The sequence below is a fragment of the Jaculus jaculus genome, chromosome 3 (assembly GCF_020740685.1).
Source record: "Jaculus jaculus isolate mJacJac1 chromosome 3, mJacJac1.mat.Y.cur, whole genome shotgun sequence".
NCBI lineage: Eukaryota > Metazoa > Chordata > Mammalia > Rodentia > Dipodidae > Jaculus > Jaculus jaculus.
In genome coordinates this window covers 175373929-175394725 of record NC_059104.1, presented here as the reverse complement: position 1 = coordinate 175394725, position 20797 = coordinate 175373929, and the positions used below count along the sequence as shown (strand labels likewise).

Here is a 20797-nt window from a genome sequence, read left to right as displayed (position 1 = left end):
ATTTTAAAATATTTTGTTTTTATTTATTTATTTATTTATTTGACAGAGAAAGGGTGTGTGTGTGGTGGTGGGGGGGGGAGAGAATGGGTGTGCCAGGGCCACCAGCCACTGCAAACGAACTCCAGATGCATGCTCCCCCTTGTGCATCTGGCTTACGTGGGTCCTGGGGAACTGAACCAGGGTCCTTTGGCTTTGCAGCCAAACTCCTTAACCACTAAGCCATCCCTCCAGTCCTAAAAACACATTTTAAAATGGAAAAACATACCTAAAGAAATGCCTAATTAATATAATTTTTAAAAATATTTTTATTTATTTGCAAGGAGAGAGAGAGAGCAAGAGCTAGAGAGAGAGAGAGAGAGAGAGAGAGAGAGAGAGAGAAAGAGAGAGAATGAGAGCAAGCATGCCTGGGCCTCTAGCCACTGCCAAACTTCAGATATATGTGCCACTTTGTGCACCTGGCTTTATATGGGTACTGGGGAATTTACCATGGGTCCTTTAGGTTTTGCAGGAAAGTGCCTTGATCTCTCCATCCCTAAAATTATTTTTTGAATAAGTTCTAGCTAACTAGTTATGAGAAGCTGTGTATATATTAGGACATGTTTTAGTGACGTTTCTTGTCTTCCTCAGAGGAACATCATTGCACTGCTGGTCACATAGCCTCAGTCACGCCGACCATGAGACTTCCACACTGGAGCTCCTCCAGGCAGACAGTCATGTCAGGATGACGATGCTCTCTTCTCTTGGCAGATATGACTGTCAGTCCTCTCAGGGAGAAAGTGTCATGGCCCTCAGATGTCCCATATAGTAACCCCAACAAGATATCAATTCCCGACAAATAACTGAAGTATGGAAATGAGCCATTCTGAGTAAGGATCGGAAGCGATAAGCAAGTGCAGACGGGAGCTTTGACAAGGAATGGGACATAAAAAGAGATTAAGAGACAAGGGGGCAACCATGCCTTTTAGTACACCCTTATGGAGGAGCAAGGGGAGGCATGCTGAGGAGAGAATGGCAGAGAACTTCCTAAAAGTGAGGAATGATAAGGACGTGTGGGCGAGGAACAATACTCCAAAGTTGTCCTCTGACATCCACATGTGTGCTGGGTCATGTGTGGACCTACACACACACACACACACACACACACACACACACACACAATATAATAATAATAAACACAGAATAACTATACTAACTAGAAAACATAAAAAATAGATATAGTATATTAAAACACAGGACCAAAAGACAAAGGAAGATCCTATGCATGCACAGCAGAGGGCCAGACATGAACTTGTCCTAATATTTCTAGAGTTTTCCCTGCTCCGGTAGCACAGGGTTGTACTGCTTCACACTCTATTTTTGTTATCCTAATGAGAAGCAATGTAGATTATTTCGAGGTAGAAAATGTTAATTTTTCTGATTTCTGATTCATTTGTTTCTTTCCCTTTTGAGGTGATTCTGAGAGCATGTATTGATACAAAGATGCTTGAGATCTAGGCAACCTGCTTGGCTATGCTGATATGGAGACCATGCTTTAGAATACTGCCTGCATCTGTACATTAGTGACAACTTCGGTTGTGTTAACCTTGTGAGAATTGTGAGGTTATTCATTAGTATAGCATAAACTAGCCCAAAGTACAGACGAATTTGGTTATCTTTGGAGAATTAAAAAAAAAATCACAATAACAAAATCCAAGGCATATGGCCCAGGGAACATTGTGGAAGCAGGGGAGGATAGATTGTAAGAGACCCAGAGTGGGTAGGAATAAATACCCTGAGATATAGTCCCACTTCTATCCCACAGGGACTGACTGAGGCCTTTATGCTCCACAGTAAATACCCTAACACCACCGAGGAGGGCCCCTCAAGGTAACAGGAGCAGGAGTGAGAGGATAAAAGTGCATGGCCTGCTGGGCGTGGTGGTGCATGCCTTTAATCCCAGCACTTGGGAGGCAGAGGTGGGAGAATCACTGTGAGTTGTAGCCACTCTGAGACTACAGAGTGAATTCCAGGTCAGCCTGGGCTAGAGTGAGATTCTACCTTGAAAAATAAAGGTGTATGACTTGTTATATATAAAATAAAATAAAATAAAATAAAATAAAATAAAATAAAATAAAATAAAATAAAATAAAATAAAATAAATCCAGGCATTGACTTAGGTGTGGAGCAGAGTAGTTGATTTATTTATTTATGAGAGAGAGAGAGAGACAGACAGACAGAATGGGTGCACCATGACTTCCAGCCACTGCAAACAAACTCCAGACATGTGCGCCCCCTTGTGCATCTGGCTAAGGTGGGTCCTGAGGAATTGAACTGGGGTTCTTAGGTTTCACAGGCAAGCACTTAACCACTAAGCCACCTCTCCAGCCCCAGAGTAGTTGATATTGGTGACTGGGAAGTTGGTGGTTCCTTGGGTCAGGGCAGCTTCTTTCTGCAGATGGCAGCGACTACTCGGGAGATTCAAAACTGGTCAAAGCACTGAGAATAAGTGGCGGTTGAGCCCTCAGTCTAAACGAGATATCGCTATCACCCCTCTCAAAGCTCAGAGAATGCTGCAGAAGAGGAGGAGGAAGCTGGACGATAAGGGAGAGAGCTTTGGAATGCTATTTTCCATACATGATGTGGCCATTGCATTCATGATTTCATAGCATCTGTTTTTACCTGCACAGTATTGGGCCCATCAACATTCTATCCTATATGATGGAGAAGGGAAAAAAAAGAGACATTCATGGGCTGGAGAGATAGCTCAGGGTTCAGGCACTTGCCTGCAAAGCTAAGGACCCAGGTTTGATTCCCCAGAACCCTCATAAAGCCAGATGCGCAAGGGGGGTGTACATCTAGAGTTTGTCAGCAGCGGCTAGATGCCATGGCATACCCATTCTCTGTTTTTTTTTTTTTCTCTCTTGCTGTCGAATAAATATTAAAAAAAAAACAAGATACTGTAGTTACCCCTGTTGCTGGGACCAAACACCCAGTTGAAAAGAGTTTAGGAAGTAAAAGAAGTAAAGGGCTTAGTTTTGATTTAAAGTCTTGTAGGTAGGTTTCGGCATGGCAGGGAAAGGGTGGCAGAGCAGAGGCTACACATCACATCTTGCCACAGAAGCTGGCAGAAAGCAGCAAGAGTGAGCTGAGCTCTGGCACAGGGGAGCTGGGTATAACATACCCAAGCTTGTCCCTAGCAACACACCACCTCCTGCAAGGTTCTACCTCCCAAAGTGCCACCAGCTGGAGATCAAGCATTCAAAACACATGGGGCTATAGGGGACATTCTATATTCAATTAGTAGACATTGAAATAGAAGAGGCACTAGTTGGTAAAAAGAAGGGGTCCAGTGGAAGGGAGATGGGGAGGGACAAAAGAAGGTAGTGGGAAGGGATTATTGTCTACATGTATGAAAATTGTCAAAAGTTCAAAAGAGTTGGTGGTTAGTGTTATAAAGTTGAAGAAAACTTGTATAGCTTGTTATAATTTGGGAGGCAGATTATGTTAGTGAATTCAGTACTGGAGGCATGGTTAGAAACTAGAACATTGGTAGCACAATGATTTTCTGTTTATCAACCTACTTTTAAGCAGGAGTAAAAGAAAGTAAAGCAAAAAAATTCAGGGAGTTGGGGTTTTTGAAAAGGTAATTGGTTTTTGACCCTGAAGACTGGAAGATAAAATTGAGAAAGCCTTTGAACATTGAAGGTCCATTAAGATTCAGCCTGAAACTAGGATCAAAGTAAAGATATGGACATAATATTCTTTTCTTTTCTTTTTTTTGGTTTTTCAAGGTAGGGTCTCACTGTAGCCCAAGCTGACCTGGAATTTACTAATCTCAGGGTGGCCTTGAACTCATGGTGATCCTCCTACCTCTGCCTCTTGAGTACTGGGATTAAAGTCGTGTACCACCATGCCTGACAATAAAGGTATGGACATAATATTCTTTGTTAAAACCTTGAATGGGGGCCTGATTGAATGGACAGATGGCTTAGCAGTTAAGATGCTTGTCTGCAAAGCCTAAGGACCCATGTTTGACTCCCCAGATCCCACATAAGCCAGATGCACAAGGTGACACATGAGCAAGGTTGCACATTCTCACAAGGTGGCACACGTGTCTGGAGTTCCATCACAGTGGCTGGAGGTCCTGGTGTGCCAGTCCTCTTTCTCTTTCTCTCTGTCTGTCTCTGTCTCAAAAAAAAGACCCGTCTGTTGGGCATGCCTAAAAAAAAAAAAACAATTGAATGAGTTAAAGTACTTCAGGGAAAATGTAAAGTTAGGAGTATAGTGGCCGGTAAATCTTTTCGCTGGATAAGATTTTGAGGATGTGGCTTTTCCAACCGACGTCTGCAGGAGAGGAGAAATAGGAGAGAGAAGGAGATCTGGTCATGAAAACTAGTTCTTAGAAATGGGCGTGCTATAGCTTTTGACACATGATGCTATGTTCAAGAAGATAGAAGCACAATGAGATGTTATGTTAAAAAGAGCATTTTGCTGCCAGGGAAAGATGATCCTATACTACCAGAAGCAGTAACTTCAAGACTTCCAACAATCCTTGGACTTCCAGCCCAAGTAAGGATTAAGGCTGAGAGAACTGCTCCTCCCCCAGAGAAGCGCATTCCTCCACCCTGCTATCATCCGGGACATTGGAAAGGGAAGACCCTGTGAGCAAACAGAACCAAGTGCTGAGGGGGAAGGATGGACAAGGGAGCTACTTCCAGGGACTGGAATCTGAGAATAATGAGTAATCGCTACCGGAGACTAGTTGGATTTCAGAATTTCTATAGCTCCTTTGTGACCCCCCTCCTTGTATAGAATGACCTTTTTCTGTTCTATAGTCCATCTTTCAAAAATGCTAACTCATCTTTCAAAAGCTTGTTCAGTTATCTGCTCTCCAGAGTCCCTCCCCTCTTCTTCTCTCCTCTCCTTTCCTATCCTCTCTCCTTTCTTCCCCTCTCCTTCTTTCCATTCCTCCTCTCTTCCTCCTCCTCCTCCTTTCCCCCCCTTCTCTCCTTCAGGGACATTTGGAAATCTGCTGCTGAGCTAATGTCAGGTCTGGAAGTAGAAAGTACCAAACACCTAACCATCGTTGACCCCTCTTCCTCTGCCCAGGAGGCTGTGCTTCTGAAACTTCCCAGTAACTCATTCCTTGCCTATCTTACATTGTACCGTGTACTCTAAAATCTTGAGAAGAAATGGTCGCAGCCTCTTCTCCAGGCAGCCGTGGCATCGCAATTAGAACTGAATCTTGAGACTGGGGTCCACAGGCCTTTCTGAAGTCGCTCTGGGGCACCAGCTTCAGCAGGAGTCAGTCTCTAGCTCACAGCCCTTGTTGCAGTGTGCAGAAAGACCCACAGGTGGCGCTCACGGCACTCCCTTAGCTCCCAGGACAGGGAGGAAAGCTTGGAAAGGACTTTTCACATTTTTGATAAGCAGAAGGGTTATTCGCATGGTCTTAACGTTGTTGTCTCCCCACGACTGCTCACTAGTTGTGAGGGAAGAAAAATTACACAGTGGAGAAATCAGATAACACCTTGGCTGTGTGACCGAAATAGCATCACCAATGAGGAGCTGTGCATTCAGATGTGATACCCTGAGAAAGTTGCGGTGCCACCTACAGCCTTGTGACTGAGAATGAATACATCAAATCTGACCACAGGGCTGGAGAGATGGCTTAGCGGTTAAGCGCTTGCCTGTGAAGCCTAAGGACCCCGGTTCGAGGCTCGGTTCCCCAGGTCCCACGTTAGCCAGATGCACAAGGGGGCGCACGCGTCTGAAGTTCGTTTGCAGAGGCTGGAAGCCCTGGCGTGCCCATTCTCTCTCTCTCCCTCTATCTGTCTTTCTGTCTGTGTCTGTCGCTCTCAAATAAATAAATAAAATAATTAAAAAAAAATCTGACCACAGAGAAACACACACACAGAAATAAGAAATGCCAAATTAAGTAAAGGCAGGAGGTAGGAGGCTGGATTCTTCAAAAAAAAAACAAAACAAAAAAAAAAAAAAAACACACACACACACACACACACACACACACACACACAAACAACAACCCATAAGTACATAAATATACATAAAAGCCCCGTTGTTAATGACAGAAAAGGATTAGTAAAATGCTCCAGGTTAACAGAGGCTAAAGAGACATGACAACTAAATGTGACACTTGGTCCCAGACTGGGTCCTGTAGTGGAGGAGGGAAACATAATAAAGACATTATTAGGACAAAGTTGGGAAATAGATAGTACATGACATTTTTATATTGTGACATATACTAACCTTGACAACTGTGCTGCAGTTACGAAAAAGAATCTTAGCTGTGAGTCTTAAGGAGAGTGCTTTGCAGTGTTTAGGAGTGGAAGACTATAGGGTATGCAACTCAACCAGTACAGAAAACTATAGAGAAATATATTGTAATTATATATGTGCATGTAACGTAGTTACAAATAAAACCCGAGTAAAGAATATATGGGCATTAGCTTTACTATTTTTATTTTTACATCTTTAAGTACATTCCAGGTGACTTCCAAGCCAAATTTAAAGATAAGAAAGGATGGCTGTTCCAGGTGTCTTCTCGGCCCACCCTTCCTTCTGTTGCATAACAATTTGGAGCCAGCATGTGTCTAGTAATTTCTGGTCAGAAAGGACAGTGCTTGGCTTCTGGCCTCTGGGGATGAAGTACAGCTAGAGGTGCCGTTCATATGCTGCTGACTCTACTGGAGGAAATGGGGAGAGGGAGTAGAAGCTTCTGGAAAGAAGAAGTCAGGCTCAGCTGTTCAACAGCCTGTTTGCATATGAGGGAACTCAGCAGGACAGAAGATGGTAAAAACCTTGGCAAAATGAGGATGGGGAGAGTTTCACTGCCTTTTCCCTCTGTGCAGTATTTTAGAAGTTGACTCAACTCATCACTGTTTAGATTGAAGGATGGGAGAGAGTGCTGATACTAAAAACCTCAAGGCATTCTGGCCCTAAGTAAATGTAGCACACTTCAAATAATAACCCTTGTTTCAGATATCTGTAGGAATGCATGCATAGTATCTGTGGAAGTCTTGGCTTTCTCAGTGGTGTTGAAGCTTCTTCTTTTTTTAAAAAAAATTTTTGTTCATTTTTATTTATTTATTTCAGAGTGACAGACAGAGAGAGAAAGAGGCAGATAGAGACAGAGAGAGAATGGGCGCGCCAGGGCCTCAAGCCACTGCAAACGAACTCCAGACGCGTGCGCCCCTTGTGCATCTGGCTAACGTGGGTCCTGGGGAATCAAGCCTCGAACCGGGGTCCTTAGGCTGCACAGGCAAGCGCTTAACCGCTAAGCCATCTCTCCAGCCCGTGTTGAAGCTTCTTGACTCTCAGCCAGCAGGAAAGACAAAAGAGACACCAGAGTGAGGGGCTTCATTCCCATCTCATGTTCCCTTAACTTTCCCTGTCTTCAGTTCCGCTCTACTGTTGCTGTTGTCCATTTGACGTTGGCCAGGCCGAGGAAAGAGATGAAGACCGAGCCCCAGCCTTTATCCTTCACTGCTTCCTGAGTGTGGACGCAATGTCACCTGCTGCCTCACGTTTCTGCTGCTGTGCTTGTCCTGCCATGATGGACCGTGCCCTCAAACTACGGGCAAAAACACTCCCCCACATCACTTTTTGTGAGGTATTTGGTCACAGTCACGAGAACTGATACATAGATTTCCAGAAGGACAATATTACCTGTGAAATACAGCAGACCTCCCTTGAGCCAAAATCTGTGGCATTAATTACCAGCCACAGTTTGAAAATACTAAACGGAAAATTCCAGAAATCCTTTTATTATTCTGAGTAGGAACTTGTATCATTCCATGTCAAGCCTCCCAATTCAAGGGCTTGGTGTCTGCTAATCTGAACTCTACTTTTATCTGACAAAACAGGCTGGGTCAGACATTCAAAACTGATCAGACAAACAGGATTAATTGACAAATATTTATTTCATTTTTGAGCTGTGTAAAAAGACTTGTATAGCTTGGTAGAGTTGACCAGAAATCAAAAACGGATATCATGAGGACAATTATATTTTGAATTTTATGCTTTTTTAAAACATTTTTTGAATTTTTTTATTAGCTTTATTTCAGAGAGAGAAAGTGGAGGAGGGGAGAGTCAGAGTGAGAGAATAGACATGCCAGGGCCTTCAGCCACTGTAAATGAACTCCAGATGCATGTGCTACCTTGTGCATTTGGCTTACATGGATCCTGGAGAATTGAACGTGGGTCCTTTGGCTATTCAGATAAATGCCTTAACCTCTAAGCCATCTCTTCAGCCTGAATTTTATACTTTTAAAATACAAGTTCCCATTCAGGAAGTCTTAAAACAATATATACTAATCTAAACATCCCTCAAGTTATCTTAGAGAACAGAAAAAGAAGATTATGTTTTTGAGTATGTGATGTAAGGTCTTCTAAATATATATTTTTTTCCGCTTTGATGGATCTCTTAGTAAGGTGCTTGCCACACCAGCATGAGGACCCGAGTTAAGATGCCCAGCCCTCACATAAGTGCTGGAGGTGTGATGGCATAAGCCTTTAATCCCAGAGCTTGGGAGGCGTAAGCAGGCTCCTGAGCTACACCAGCCAAATCAGACAGCTCCGAGTTTGGTGAGAGAGCCTGTCTCAATGAATAGGGTCAAAAGCTGTGCAGTGTTGACAAATATATGCACACATGTGTACTAACACGTGTATGAACACACATGCATGTATACCACACACACATGCTAGGAAAAATGATTTTTTTGTGTGTGCAGTGCTGGGGGGGGGTGGTTGAACCAAGTACTTTAGCACTGTGCTAAAATACTTTGAATAACAGGTAAAATTTAATTAATGTATAAACCAACTGCTTTCGACTTAAGAGAACCATAGTCCTCTTCTCCTGGTTTCTGGGATTTTTACCAACAGAGTCAACAAACTTTGGAATAAGCTGTGCTGATTGCTCTGGGGTTTTCTTCTGTTGACACACTTCAGTTCTGACTTCCTTTCCCTAAACGTTGAGTGATTTGATATAGCAGGGTAACAATGACGTTACCATAGAGTGTTTGAATAAACTGTATGTAATACTTGTTGCTGGTGGTGACGTTAACAATTCCAGGAATAGGATGAGAGCATATTGTGCTGTGATGACCCCTGAAGTAGAGAGAGCCCTCAGCTGAATCTGGAGTTTGTTGTATCAGTGGTCATAGTGTTTGTTGCAATTCATCATCTCGCCGAGAACTGGCTTCAGCCATGGTAACCAGCCATAATATTTAATGTGGCTGCCGTGAGCTACTCGAATACTTTAGAAGTGTTTTTGTCTAAGGCATAACATCAAGGATTCTCTAAGAAAACTAAGCTTGTGTTTTTATTTTTGGGAATTGTGTGTGTTTCACTTTCCTGTGTAACTTCATAGGTCTTTCCCTATTAATGTGAGTAATATTTGAACAGTGGAAATAAATATTTACCTGTTTATCAGTCTCTCAATCCACCTATTTACCTATCCATCCACATCTTACCTCATTCTATCTACCCTCTCCCTTGTTCATTTTCTTCTGTCTTTCCATTAATTCGTTTTTGGTTTTCAAGGTAGGGTCTCGATCTAGCCCAGGCTAACCTGGAATTCACTCTGTGGTCTCAGAGTGGCCTTGAACTCATGGTGTTCCTCTTACCTCTGCCTCCTGAGTGCTGGGATTAAACACGTGTGACACCACGCCCAGTTTAAAACCACATTTTTTATTCTACTGTCAGATACTCCACCAAGTGCAGGAAACAGTAAAAACCAAAGAGATCATATACCTGGCTTTCCACTTCTGGTGGTGATGGGGTGGGGTGGGGAAAGAAAAGAAACAAGGTTGTTTTAGATGATGTGGTGGTTAATCCCTGTGTGAATTTGAGAGAATATAGCATTATCTAGAGACATACCTCTGGGCATGTCTGTGAGGAATTTTCTGGATTAGGTTGATTGACGTGGGAAGACCCACCCTACTGTGGGCAGCATCGTTCATTGGCTGGAGTCCTGGACTGAATAAAAAGGAAGAAAATGAGCTGAGCACCAGCCCTCATCTCTCTCTGCTTCCTGACTACCGATCTGATGTGACCAGCAGCTTTATTCTCCTGCTGATGTGGCTTTCCCACCACAGGGCACCAGAGAACTCCAAGCTGTAGTAAATCTTTCCTCAACGTGCTTCTTGTAAGGTATTTGGTCTCAGCAATGGGAAAAGTAACTAATACAGATGGTGTTATGTGTTCTAGGCAACAAATCAGGGTACTGTGGTGGACTAGGGGGTGGGTACCCTTTAGATAGGGAGACCATGAAGGCCTTCGCTGAGGAGGTGGCAAATGGGCTGTCTCAATTGTAAGAAGGCCAGGTTTGTTTAGCTATGAAGGGAAAACGAACAACAAGTATAAGGTATTTGAAATACTCTGGAAATAATAAATGCAATGAGAAAAATACAAAAAAAAATATAAGAATGCAGGAAAGATGGAAGAGAGAACAGGTGGAAGGTGTAATGAGCTATGCAAGCCATGGACTTCAGCAGAGTTATGAAAGCTGAGCTATAAATTTGAGTCTTTCTGGAAGCCAGTGTAAAATGGAAAATGTGATGGGTGTGCCAGGGCCTCCCGCAGTTGCAAACAAAACTCCTGACACGTGCGTCACTTTGTGTATCTGGCTTTATGTGGGTACTGGGGAATTGAGTTTAGGCTGTCAGGCTTTGCAAGCAAGCACCCCTAACTGCTGAGCTATCCCTTCAGTCCGTGTGTGTGTGTGTGTGTGTGATGTCTGAGACAAGATTTCATTTACCCAAGGATGACTATGGTGGTTTGAGTTTGTGAACTCTCCTCCACAGGCTCATGTGTTTGAATGCTTAATTCCCAGGTGGTGGCGCTGTTTGGCAAGCTTGTGGAACCTTTAGGAGGCGCAGCTTTGCTGGAAGCAGTGTGTCACGGGGTTGGGCCTTGAGGTTTGAAAGTCCAGCCCAGCAGTACTTCCTCCCTGTGGTGTGAATATGTGATGCCAGTTTCCTGCTCTGCCATGAAAGACTCTGCACTTATAAGCTGAAATAAACTCTTTTCCTTTTCTTTTTCTTTTTTTTGTTTATCTTTATTTATTTATTTGAGAGCGACACAGAGAGAAAGAAAGAGGCAGAGAGAAAGAGAGAGAATGGACCTGCCAGGGCTTCCAGCCACTGCAAACGAACTCCAGACGCGTGCGCCCTCTTGTGCATCTGGCTCACGTGGGTCCTGGGGAATCGAGCCTCGAACCAGGGTCCTTAGGCTTCACAAGCAAGCGCTTAACCGTTTAGCCAACTCTCCAACCCCTCTTTGTCTTTTCTAAACTGCTTCTTGATGGGTATTTGTCTCAACAATGAGAAAGTAACTGATGCAATCACCTTGAATTACTGGCTTCTTGCCTTCACATCCCACTGGAATTATAGACTTGCAAGAGGATTGGAAGTTTAAAGGATTATTGTTTTATTACTTTTAGTGGCTCAAGGTCCAAAAAGTTAACATAACCTGTAGGATGTAGGATTTTGTTCCATGGTTATAATAAACATTTTTTTTTTTTTTTTTTTTTTTTTTGAGGTGGGGTCTCACTCTAGACCAAGCTGACCTGGAATTCACTATTTAGTCTCAGGGTGGCCTTGAACTCATGGTGATCCTCCTTCCTGTGCCTCCTGAGTGCTGGGATTAAAGGCATGCGCCACCACGCCCGGCTTTAAACATCATTCTTAATCCTTGTAGTAAATGTTGAGGGGTCATGATTTGTTTTTATGGTTTTTTTTATGAGAGAGAGAATTGGCATGCCAGGGCCTCCAGCCACTGAAATTGGACTCCAGATCCACGCAGCACCTAGCGTGCACGTGTGACCTTGCGCGCTTGTGTCACCTTGTGCATCCGGCATACATGGGACCTGGGGACTTGAACATGGGTCCTTAGGCTTCATGGGCAAACACCTTAACCTCTAAGCCTTCTCTCCAGCCTATGAGTATTTTTTTAAGATAAGTAATTTTTTTTTACAAATTAGTTTTTTGTTTATTTATTTTTGTTTATTTATTTGGGAGCGACAGAGAGAAGGAGGCAGAGAGAGAAAGAGAGAGAATGGGCGCGCCAGGGCTTCCAGCCACTGCAAATGAACGCCAGATGCATGCGCCCACTTGTGCATCTGGCTTACATGGGTCCTGGGGAATCGAGCCTTGAACCGGGGTCCTTAGGCTTCACAGGCAAGTGCTTAACCACTAAGCCCTCTCTCCAGCCCCTATGAGTATTTTTAATTTTTTAAAAAATTTTCTTTTTATTTGAGAGCAACAGACAGAGAGAGAAAGAGGCAGATAGATAGATAGATAGATAGAGAGAAAGAGAGAGAGAGAGAGAGAGAATGGGTACGCCAGGGCCTCCAGCCACTCCAAACGAACTCCAGACGTGTGCGCCCCCTTGTGCATCTGGCTAACGTGGGTCCTGGGGAATCAAGCCTCAAACTGGGGTTCTTAGGCTTCACAGGCAAGTGCTTAACTGCTAAGCCATTTCTCCAGCCCACCTATGAGTATTTTAAAATGAAATTTCTTTTTTTTTTTAAACAGTCTTTTTTTTTTTTTTGGTTCATTTTTATTTATTTACTTGAGAGTGACAGAGAGAGAAAGAGGGAGAGAGAGAGAGAGAGACAGAGACAGAGACAGAGAGAGAGAATGGGCACGCCAGGGCTTCCAGCCACTGCAAATGAACTCCAGACACGTGCGCCCCCTTGTGCATCTGGTTAACATGGGTCCTGGAGAATCAAGCCTCGAACCGGGGTCCTTCGGCTTCACAGGCAAGCGCTTAACCACTAAGCCATCTCTCCAGCCCGACATTTCTTTTTCTAAAAATATTTTTATTTATTTGCAAGGAGAGAGAAAGGGAGAGAAAAGAGGGAGAGAGTGAATGGGCATGTGACCTCTTTCCACTGCAAACAAACTCTAGATGCATGTGCCACTTTATGTATCTGGCTTTATTTGGGTACTAGGGAGTCAAACCCAGGCCATCAGTCTTTGTACGCAAGCAACTTAACCTCTGAGCCATCTCTCCAGCCTCTAATATTCTTTCTTTCTTTCTTCTTTTCTCTCTTTCTTTCTTTCTTTTTTTCTTCTTTTTAAAGATAGTTTGCTCTTTACTTTTAAAAATCTTATTTTTATTTATCGATTTAAGAGAGAGAGAGAGGGAGAGACACACAGAGAGAATTGGGAGTGCCAGGGCTTCCAGCCACTGCAAACAAACTCCAGATATATGTACCACCTTGTGCATCTGGCTAACATGGGACCTGGGGAACCGAGCCTCGAACCGGGGTCCTTAGGCTTCACAGGCAAGCGCTTAACCGCTAAGCCATCTCTCCAGCCCCAGCTCAATATTTTTTAATGTAAACAAGTGGAATAAGATTGAAGTGACAGACTTGCAACTAACAGGTAGTGCTGCAAGGGCAAAGGTGAGTGGCACAAACACACTGTGTTGGATGGTCTGACTTAACCCGGGAGGAAACAATCCCACTGACTTCCAACCTGAAAAGTCAAACTCACCTTTGTAAAAACAGATTTAGTGGGATCTATTTAATTAAAATTTCTGGACGAAAATCTGACATTTAAACAGAAAATAAAGTGAAACAAAAAGAACTCCTCAGACATCTAAGGTTTAGCGTGTTTGAGAACCCCTGACCCACAGATCATATACCAAGGAGTCATCTGCACACCTTTCAAATAACTTTCAATATTGGTAGTTTCTCTTAACCAGACTTTTGTTAGGAATAGGTAGTTAAAAAGAAATAGGAATTTCAAAAGTATTTCCTGGATAGGGTCTGGGTGTAAAAGGCTTCATAACTGCTTATTAAGGGGAAATCCATATAGTTCATATTTGAACAAAGCAAGGTCATCTCCTTTTCTGGACCTTGTGGCATGATCACTAGCCGATGGCCATTCCATCTCCCCAAGGGGCAGGGTTGGGGTGGAGCAGAGCAAAATTTTCGCTGAATTGTTAGAGACAAGAGTTCTATGTGCACGCTCTCTCTGACTGATATGCACACACGTGTGCATCTGTGTGGAGTGTGTATACGTGTAGAGGCTAGAGGGTGACATCAGTTGTCTTCTTTGATTATTGTTCATCTTATGTAGGGAGACAGGGTCTCTCACTTGAGCCCAGAGCTCACAGATTCAGCTAATCCAGCTAGCTAGTGCCGGGATTCCATCTCTGCCTCCTGAAAACGAAGATTCCAGTCCACACTTGTGGGGCATGGGCACTGGGAACCCACTCAGGTACCACATTGTGAGGTAAGTACTTCACCAACCTTACCATCTCCCCAGCCCCATGTTGTACTTTCCCCAAACAATGACTGGCCAGGATTCCAAAGTTCTACAATATTGCACATGGTGGAGATAATTTGTGTTTGGAGAAAAAAAATTCAAAACTGAAGTTACCGATAACACATCAGGCCCATTTAATGCGTGAAGGGGACAGGGTGGACTGACTAAGCTTCCAAAGGTACACCTGTAAGCAATAAAAAGAATCGATCTGCTTCCTGTGACTGGCTATCAATCAACTTAATTTCAGAGAACATACATCTGCTTCAAATAATTAGACTTCTCTAAGGAGAGTGGAATTCCTGCCCCACAGCTGCTGGAGAGCCAGACCCGCCCACAGAAGCCATTCCTAGTTCAGGTCAATAGAACATTAGCATACAGCTGGAGCCCGTATTTCAAGCCTTTATTGCAGGCGCCATGCATACAGATGGTCCCATAGAGGTTTGTGGCTTAAAACCTCTTCTTGGGATGTGTCACGTGATCTGTCAGGCGCCTTTCAGCCCCTCTGTGGGAAAAAACAGCTACCTCCCAGCAGAGATGCTCCCATCATTGTCCTGTCGTCCTAGGCTAATTGGGAACCCACCACACGTGAGGGGCTTGCAGGCCTAGCTCCAGCCGATGGATGGGCGTCCTAGGCCTGGGCCTTCAGTGAGGAGGATGGGCCTGGATATCTCGTCACTACCGTGATATTACTGTTCACAAGTTAATTTTTTTTGTTTACTTTTATTTATTTATTTGAGAGCGACAGACCCAGAGACAGAAAGAGGCAGATATATATAGAGAGAATGGGCATGCCAGGGCCTCCAGCCACTGCAAACGAACTCCAGATGTATGCGCCCCCTTGTGCATCTGGCTAACGTGGGTTCTGGGGAATCCAGCCTTGAACCGGAGTCCTTAGGCTTCACAGGCGAGCGCTTAACCGCTAAGCCATCTCTCCAGCCCACAAGTTTAATTTTTTTAAAAAAGCATTTTATTTATTTGGGGGAGAGAGAGAGAGAAAGAGAGAGGAAAGAGAATGTGCTCACCAGGGCCTCTGGCCACTGTAAACGAACTCCAGATGCATGCACCGTCTTGTGCATCTCGCTTTACGTGGGTACTGGGGAATCGAACCTAGGTCCTTTGGCTTTGCAGGCAAACACCTTAACCGCTAAGCCCCTGTTCACCAGTTTTAAGAGTTTATGTGCCAGGGTTCCCGGGTGAGTCCTCCGGGCGCCACCTGCGGGCAGCGGAGGGGGCACGTTGGCAACGTTGCGCCGCTCGCGCCGTCGGGTCAGTGCCACTGAGGGGTGACGGGGCTTCGCTTTCGCGGGCACGCTTTGTCCCTCTGCGGCCCCCGTCCACCTCCCCGGGTCTGCTCCGCGGTCTCCCCCACAAAGAAATCCTCCCCCCCTACAAACCCAAACCAACCAGACCCCCCCCCCAAAAAAAAACAAAAACCCAAAAGTTTCTCCAGGTGAGGCCGGCCGGCGCCCGGGGTGCGCGTCCCCGCCGCGGTGGGTGGCTTCTCGGGGTCGCCGCTCGGGGACCCGGTGGGCGGCCCAGAGCCGGGCGGGCCCGCGGCCGTTGCTATGGCAACTGCCGGGCAAACGGGCCTCCGGGGCGGAGCGCGGCGCTCGCCGGGCCGACGGGGCCGCGATGCCCGCCCGCGCGCCCGCCCGCCCGCGCCCGCGCCTCTCCCGGGGCGAGCAGTTGGGACCCCGTTTCCCCCGGGGCCTGCGCCTGCCTGCCGTTCGGGGTGGTGTCTGTGGCTGCTCGGAGGGCTCCGCCGATAGGTTCCCCCTCGCCTCCATCCCGCTCGCTTTCGGGGAAGAACCTGTCCTTTTTGAAAGTTTCGTGTGAACTCGCCAAGGGTAAGTGTGCGGTCAAAACACACCCTCCGCAATTCTGAAGCTGCGAGTTCTTTTTTCTTTTTCTTTTTTTTTTTTTTTAAATTCCCGAAGAGTCTGGCGCCCAGTAAGGACAGCGTTGTACGGTGGTGGTGATTTCGCACGGCTCTGAACGGAGGACTTTGCACGCAGGATGCTTTCGGGAGGGAGATAGGGATGACATCAGAGCAGCCCCCTGCTGACCCGGTGCATAGGTCATTTAAGCACTCTGCCTCAGTTTCCTGAATGCACGTTACAGTTTCTCACAGTATTGTTTGAAATGAGCCTATACGTGGTGCTGTCCTGTGAGTGGCAAAAGGGAAGTTTACCGTAGGGGACGGGGAGGTGCATGCATAAGATTCTCAGGATCCCAGACCACCCAACTCCAGGTTCCGACCAGGTTACTGCCTGCCTTGCATGCGAGAAGGGTCCTGTGACTGGCTGACCTGTGAGACGGAGGGATGGATCCTCCTGTCTCTGCCCCAACAGGGCTGGGGTTAAAATCAGGTCCTTTTGCTTATGCAGCGAGGGCTCTAATCCATTGAACCATCTCCCCAAACCCCCAGTCCCCGGCCCAACAGGTTAAGCTTTGAACTTAAGCTTTCTCTCCTTGTTTCCCAGGCCCATGCCTTCAAATTGTGACTGATATCCAGAATTTTTTACACATTTAAGGTTTTAGTCTGCTTATGTGTTCTGGGGTTCCCACCCCAATGACTCAATCGTATGTCCCTCTATCCAGTTTTCAAGCCAATGATAGCCTTGCTAATGCTATCATAATGCTATCATAGCATTCGGCACCCCTTTCCCTATGTCCATAGAACCACCAGCTTGTGTTCGTTTGGTCGTCTTAAGTGTCAAAACCAACTATTAATTTTTGTTTTTGCTTCTATCACCGTAGAACAAACTACTGACTCTTGTTCTCTCATTGTAGTTGCATCCTAATGGGTCAAAAGCACATTCCTCTCTGTTCTTTGCCCTGAAGCAGGAATAATGGTTTTTTTTGTTTGTTTGTTTGTTTGTTTTTTCGAGGTAGGGTCTCACTCTGGCCCAGACTGACCTGGAACTCACTATGTAGTCTCAGGGTGGCCTCAAACTCACAGTGATCCTCCTACCTCTGCCTCCCGAGTGCTGGGATTAAAGGCGTGCGCCACCATGCCCCGCTATGTTTTAAAGCTTCAAAACTGATCAGTGATCCTGCCCCCACTCCTGGCTTGAAACTCACCATGGTGTCTCCTTAGTCTTAGGATGCAGACTGCTCTAAGTAGTTCTCAAAAATGATGGATGGTGGGCTGGAGAGATGGCTTGGTGGTTAAGGTGCTTGCCTGCAAAGCCAAAGGACTCAGGTTTGGTTCCCTAGTACCCACGTAAAGCCAGATACACAAGGTGGTGCATGTGTCTTGAGTTCATTTGCAGTGCCTAGACGGCCCATTCTCTATCTGCCTCTTTCTCTCAAATATGTAAGCTGGGTGACCTTAATCACCTAGAAAAAGAGAGTAGAAGAGTATAGTATTATTTATACTGGGACAGAAAGGCTTAATTTGAGACTGGCCATTAGGCCAGTGAGCAGGCTGATCACCACCACCTCCTCTTCCTCCTCCTCTTCCTCCTTCAGCACTGGGGATCCAACCCAGGACCTTGCATACACTAGGCTTGTACTCTACCACTGTGCTACATTATAGCTAGCCCTCAGTAGCATTTTAATCTTTTGATTTGTTTGTTTATGTGGTGCTGGGGTTGAACCCAAGTGAGTTACATGTTCAGTCATATATTTTCTTTTATTTTTCTTTTTTGCTTTTTTGAGGTAGGGTCTCACTTTAGCTCAGGCTGACCTGGAATTCTCTATGTACGCTCAGGGTGGCCTCAAATTCACGACGATCCTCCTACCTCTGCCTCCCAAGTGCTGGGATTGAAGGCGTGCGCCACCATGCCCGGCTTCTTTTATTTTTTTGCCAGTGCCGGCCTGGAAGTCACTGTCGGTACCTGGGGTTGCGCGTGTGCACTGCTGCACTTGCTGAGCACTGACTCTGGCGACCCTCAGTCACCACGGCAGGGTGTCCGCACTGTTCTCCCTGCCCGCTGTGCTCCTCCATCTTCTCCCCAGTTAACTCCTGCTCATCCCTCTTGTCTCAGGCCATTTTTTTCCCCCCTCAGGAAAACTGCCTTTGATTGCTTTGTATAGGACAAACCTTTTAAAAAACTTTTCACTGACAACTTCCATACATAAAGACAATATACCATGATCATAGTCCCCTTTCACATCCTTCCTTTTCCCCCTGCCAAGTCCCCCCTTCACTGAATCCCTTCTTTCCAACTAGTCTCTCCTCTATTTTGATGTCATTTTCCTCTCCTGTCATACAGCAGCCACTGTGAGGTCATGAAAACCATGGCCACTTTGTGTCTGGATGATAGCATTGTATGTAGTCTTTCTTGCTTTTGGTTTTTACATTCTTTCCACCACCTCTTTTAAAAAAAATCTTTTTGTTTATTTTATTTATTTATTTGAGAGCTACAGACAGAGAAAGAGGCAGAGAGAGAGAGAGAGGGAGAATGGGTGCGCCAGGGCTTCTAGCTACTGCAAATGAACTCCAGACGCATGCGCCCCCTTGTGCATCTGGCTAACGTGGGTCCTGGGGAATCGAGCCTCGAACTGGAGTCCTTAGGCTTCACAGGCAAGCGCTTAACCGCCAAGCCATCTCTCCAGCCCTCCACTGCCTCTTTTGCAATGGCCCCTGAGCCTTGGAGGGTGTGATAGAGATGGGACAAACCTTAACATAGGCTTCTGCTATTTCTCCTTAGTAGCTCTCGTCACAAGTGCAATGTAAATTTGTCAGTGTGACTGGAATATCTTATGTAGTTAATAAGTAATTGAATGTTTGAATTACAAGTATTTTCTCATGACACTCAACAGTCTCTGAAAATAACACCTTGTGGTTAGTTGCATAGGCTCCAAAGGCAGACAGATGGCCTAGATTTGAATTCAAGTTCCATCACCATTCCTTATCTGAAGCTTGTATAGCCAGTGTAATCCCTTCTAGTGGGATCCAGAATAGCAGTTTTTATGCCATCACATGCCTTATCTTCAGTAGAATGAACCCACCTAAATGAGAGATGACCCAGTTTCCTATCAGTCACGCCAAGGTGTAACAACCAGTGACTTTGTCACAAAATTAAGAATGATAAAAAAAGAATGATGCATTATTGATTTGCTGTTTACTTATTGGATATTTATATGTCAAGTGCTGAATATAATGATGAATTTTTTATACTTAAATCTTTTTTTAAAATCTATTTTTGTTATTTATGATGAATTCCTTAAAAGTGAAAGTACAGAGCCAGGCATGGTGGTGCATGCCTTTAATCCCAGCACTTGGGAGGCAGAGGTAGGAGGGTCACCGTGAGTTCAAGGCCACCCTGAGACTACATAGTGAATTCCAGGTCAGCCTGAGCTAGAGTGAGACCCTACCTTGAAAAACCAGAAAAAAAAAAGTACAGAGTCAAAGGATAGGAATGTTGTGAGTGTTCCTGAAACATATGGCCACAGTTCTCTTCAGACAGCTGAGGAGATGACACGGTTGGTAAGGTAATAGTCACATAAGCCTGAGTACCCAAGTTTGGATCCCTAGTATTTACATAAAAACCAGGTGTGTGGCTGCACATGCTTGTAATCTCAGTGCTGGGGAAGTGGTGGAGGAGGATCCCTTGGGCATGCTGGCTAGCTGTCTAGCAAGTTCTAGTCTGGTAAGTTCTAGGTTCAACAGAGACTCTGCCTCAAAAAGTAGCATGAGGGATGGAGTTATGGTTTAGCAGTTTGCCTTCAAAACCAAAGAACCCATGTTCAACTCCCCAGGACCCATGTAAGCCAGATGCACAAGGTGGCACATGCATCTGGAATTCATTTGCCGTGGCTGGAGGCCCTGGCATGCCCATCCCCCCCAACTTTCTCTCTCTCTCAAATAAATAAAAATTAAATTAAATTAAACATTAAAAAATAACATGAAGAGTGATTGAGGAAGACATTCTAGTCTCTACACACATGTTCCCAAATGTGAATGTGCACCCTACCCACGTATACTCCCACAAACATGCACGTACATCGCACACATATACACATACACACACCCCTAAAACGTAAAGTTTACACAGCTTATAGTCCTATGGTCAGTTTTATGATCCCTGTGCTAGCATTATTTTTTAAAAAATCTTTGGTTATTTTGCAGATAAAAATGGTACCTTATTATTTTAATTCCCATCTGTCAATGTGCTTAAGCACTAAAAGCCCTTATTATTAGCTATTATATATTTCTTTTCTGTTAATTGCCTGAACAAGCTGTTTGATAGATTGTCTATTAGGCCAGAAATATATCTATGTATGTATGTATGTATGTATGTTTTCTTTCAAGGTAGGGTCAGCCCTGGCTGACCTGGAATTCACTGCAGTCTCAGGCTGGTCTCAAACTCATGGTGCTCACCCTACCTCTGGCTCCGTAAATGTTGGGATCAAAGGTGTGTGCCATCACTCTCGGCTCTTTAATTTTTTTTTTTTTTTTTTGTGTGTTCTTTTGAGGTAGGGTCTCACTCTAGTTCAGGCTGACCTAGAATTTACTATGCAGTCTCAGGGTGGCCTTGAACGCATGGCGATCCTCCTATCTTTGCTTC

The 20797-nt window shown here is 44.9% G+C and overlaps 1 protein-coding gene across 3 annotated transcripts in view; it reads left to right on the top strand.

The window, feature by feature from the left end:
• Positions 1–15970: 15970 nt before the first annotated feature.
• Positions 15971–20797, top strand: part of Stk33 (serine/threonine kinase 33) — a 182879-nt gene continuing 178052 nt past the window's right edge. For all 3 annotated transcript variants that reach the window (XM_045145756.1, XM_045145751.1, XM_045145752.1), the window contains exon 1: positions 15971–16126. The gene's annotated coding sequence lies outside the window, so the exon portion shown is untranslated. The remainder of the gene's footprint in view (positions 16127–20797) is intronic.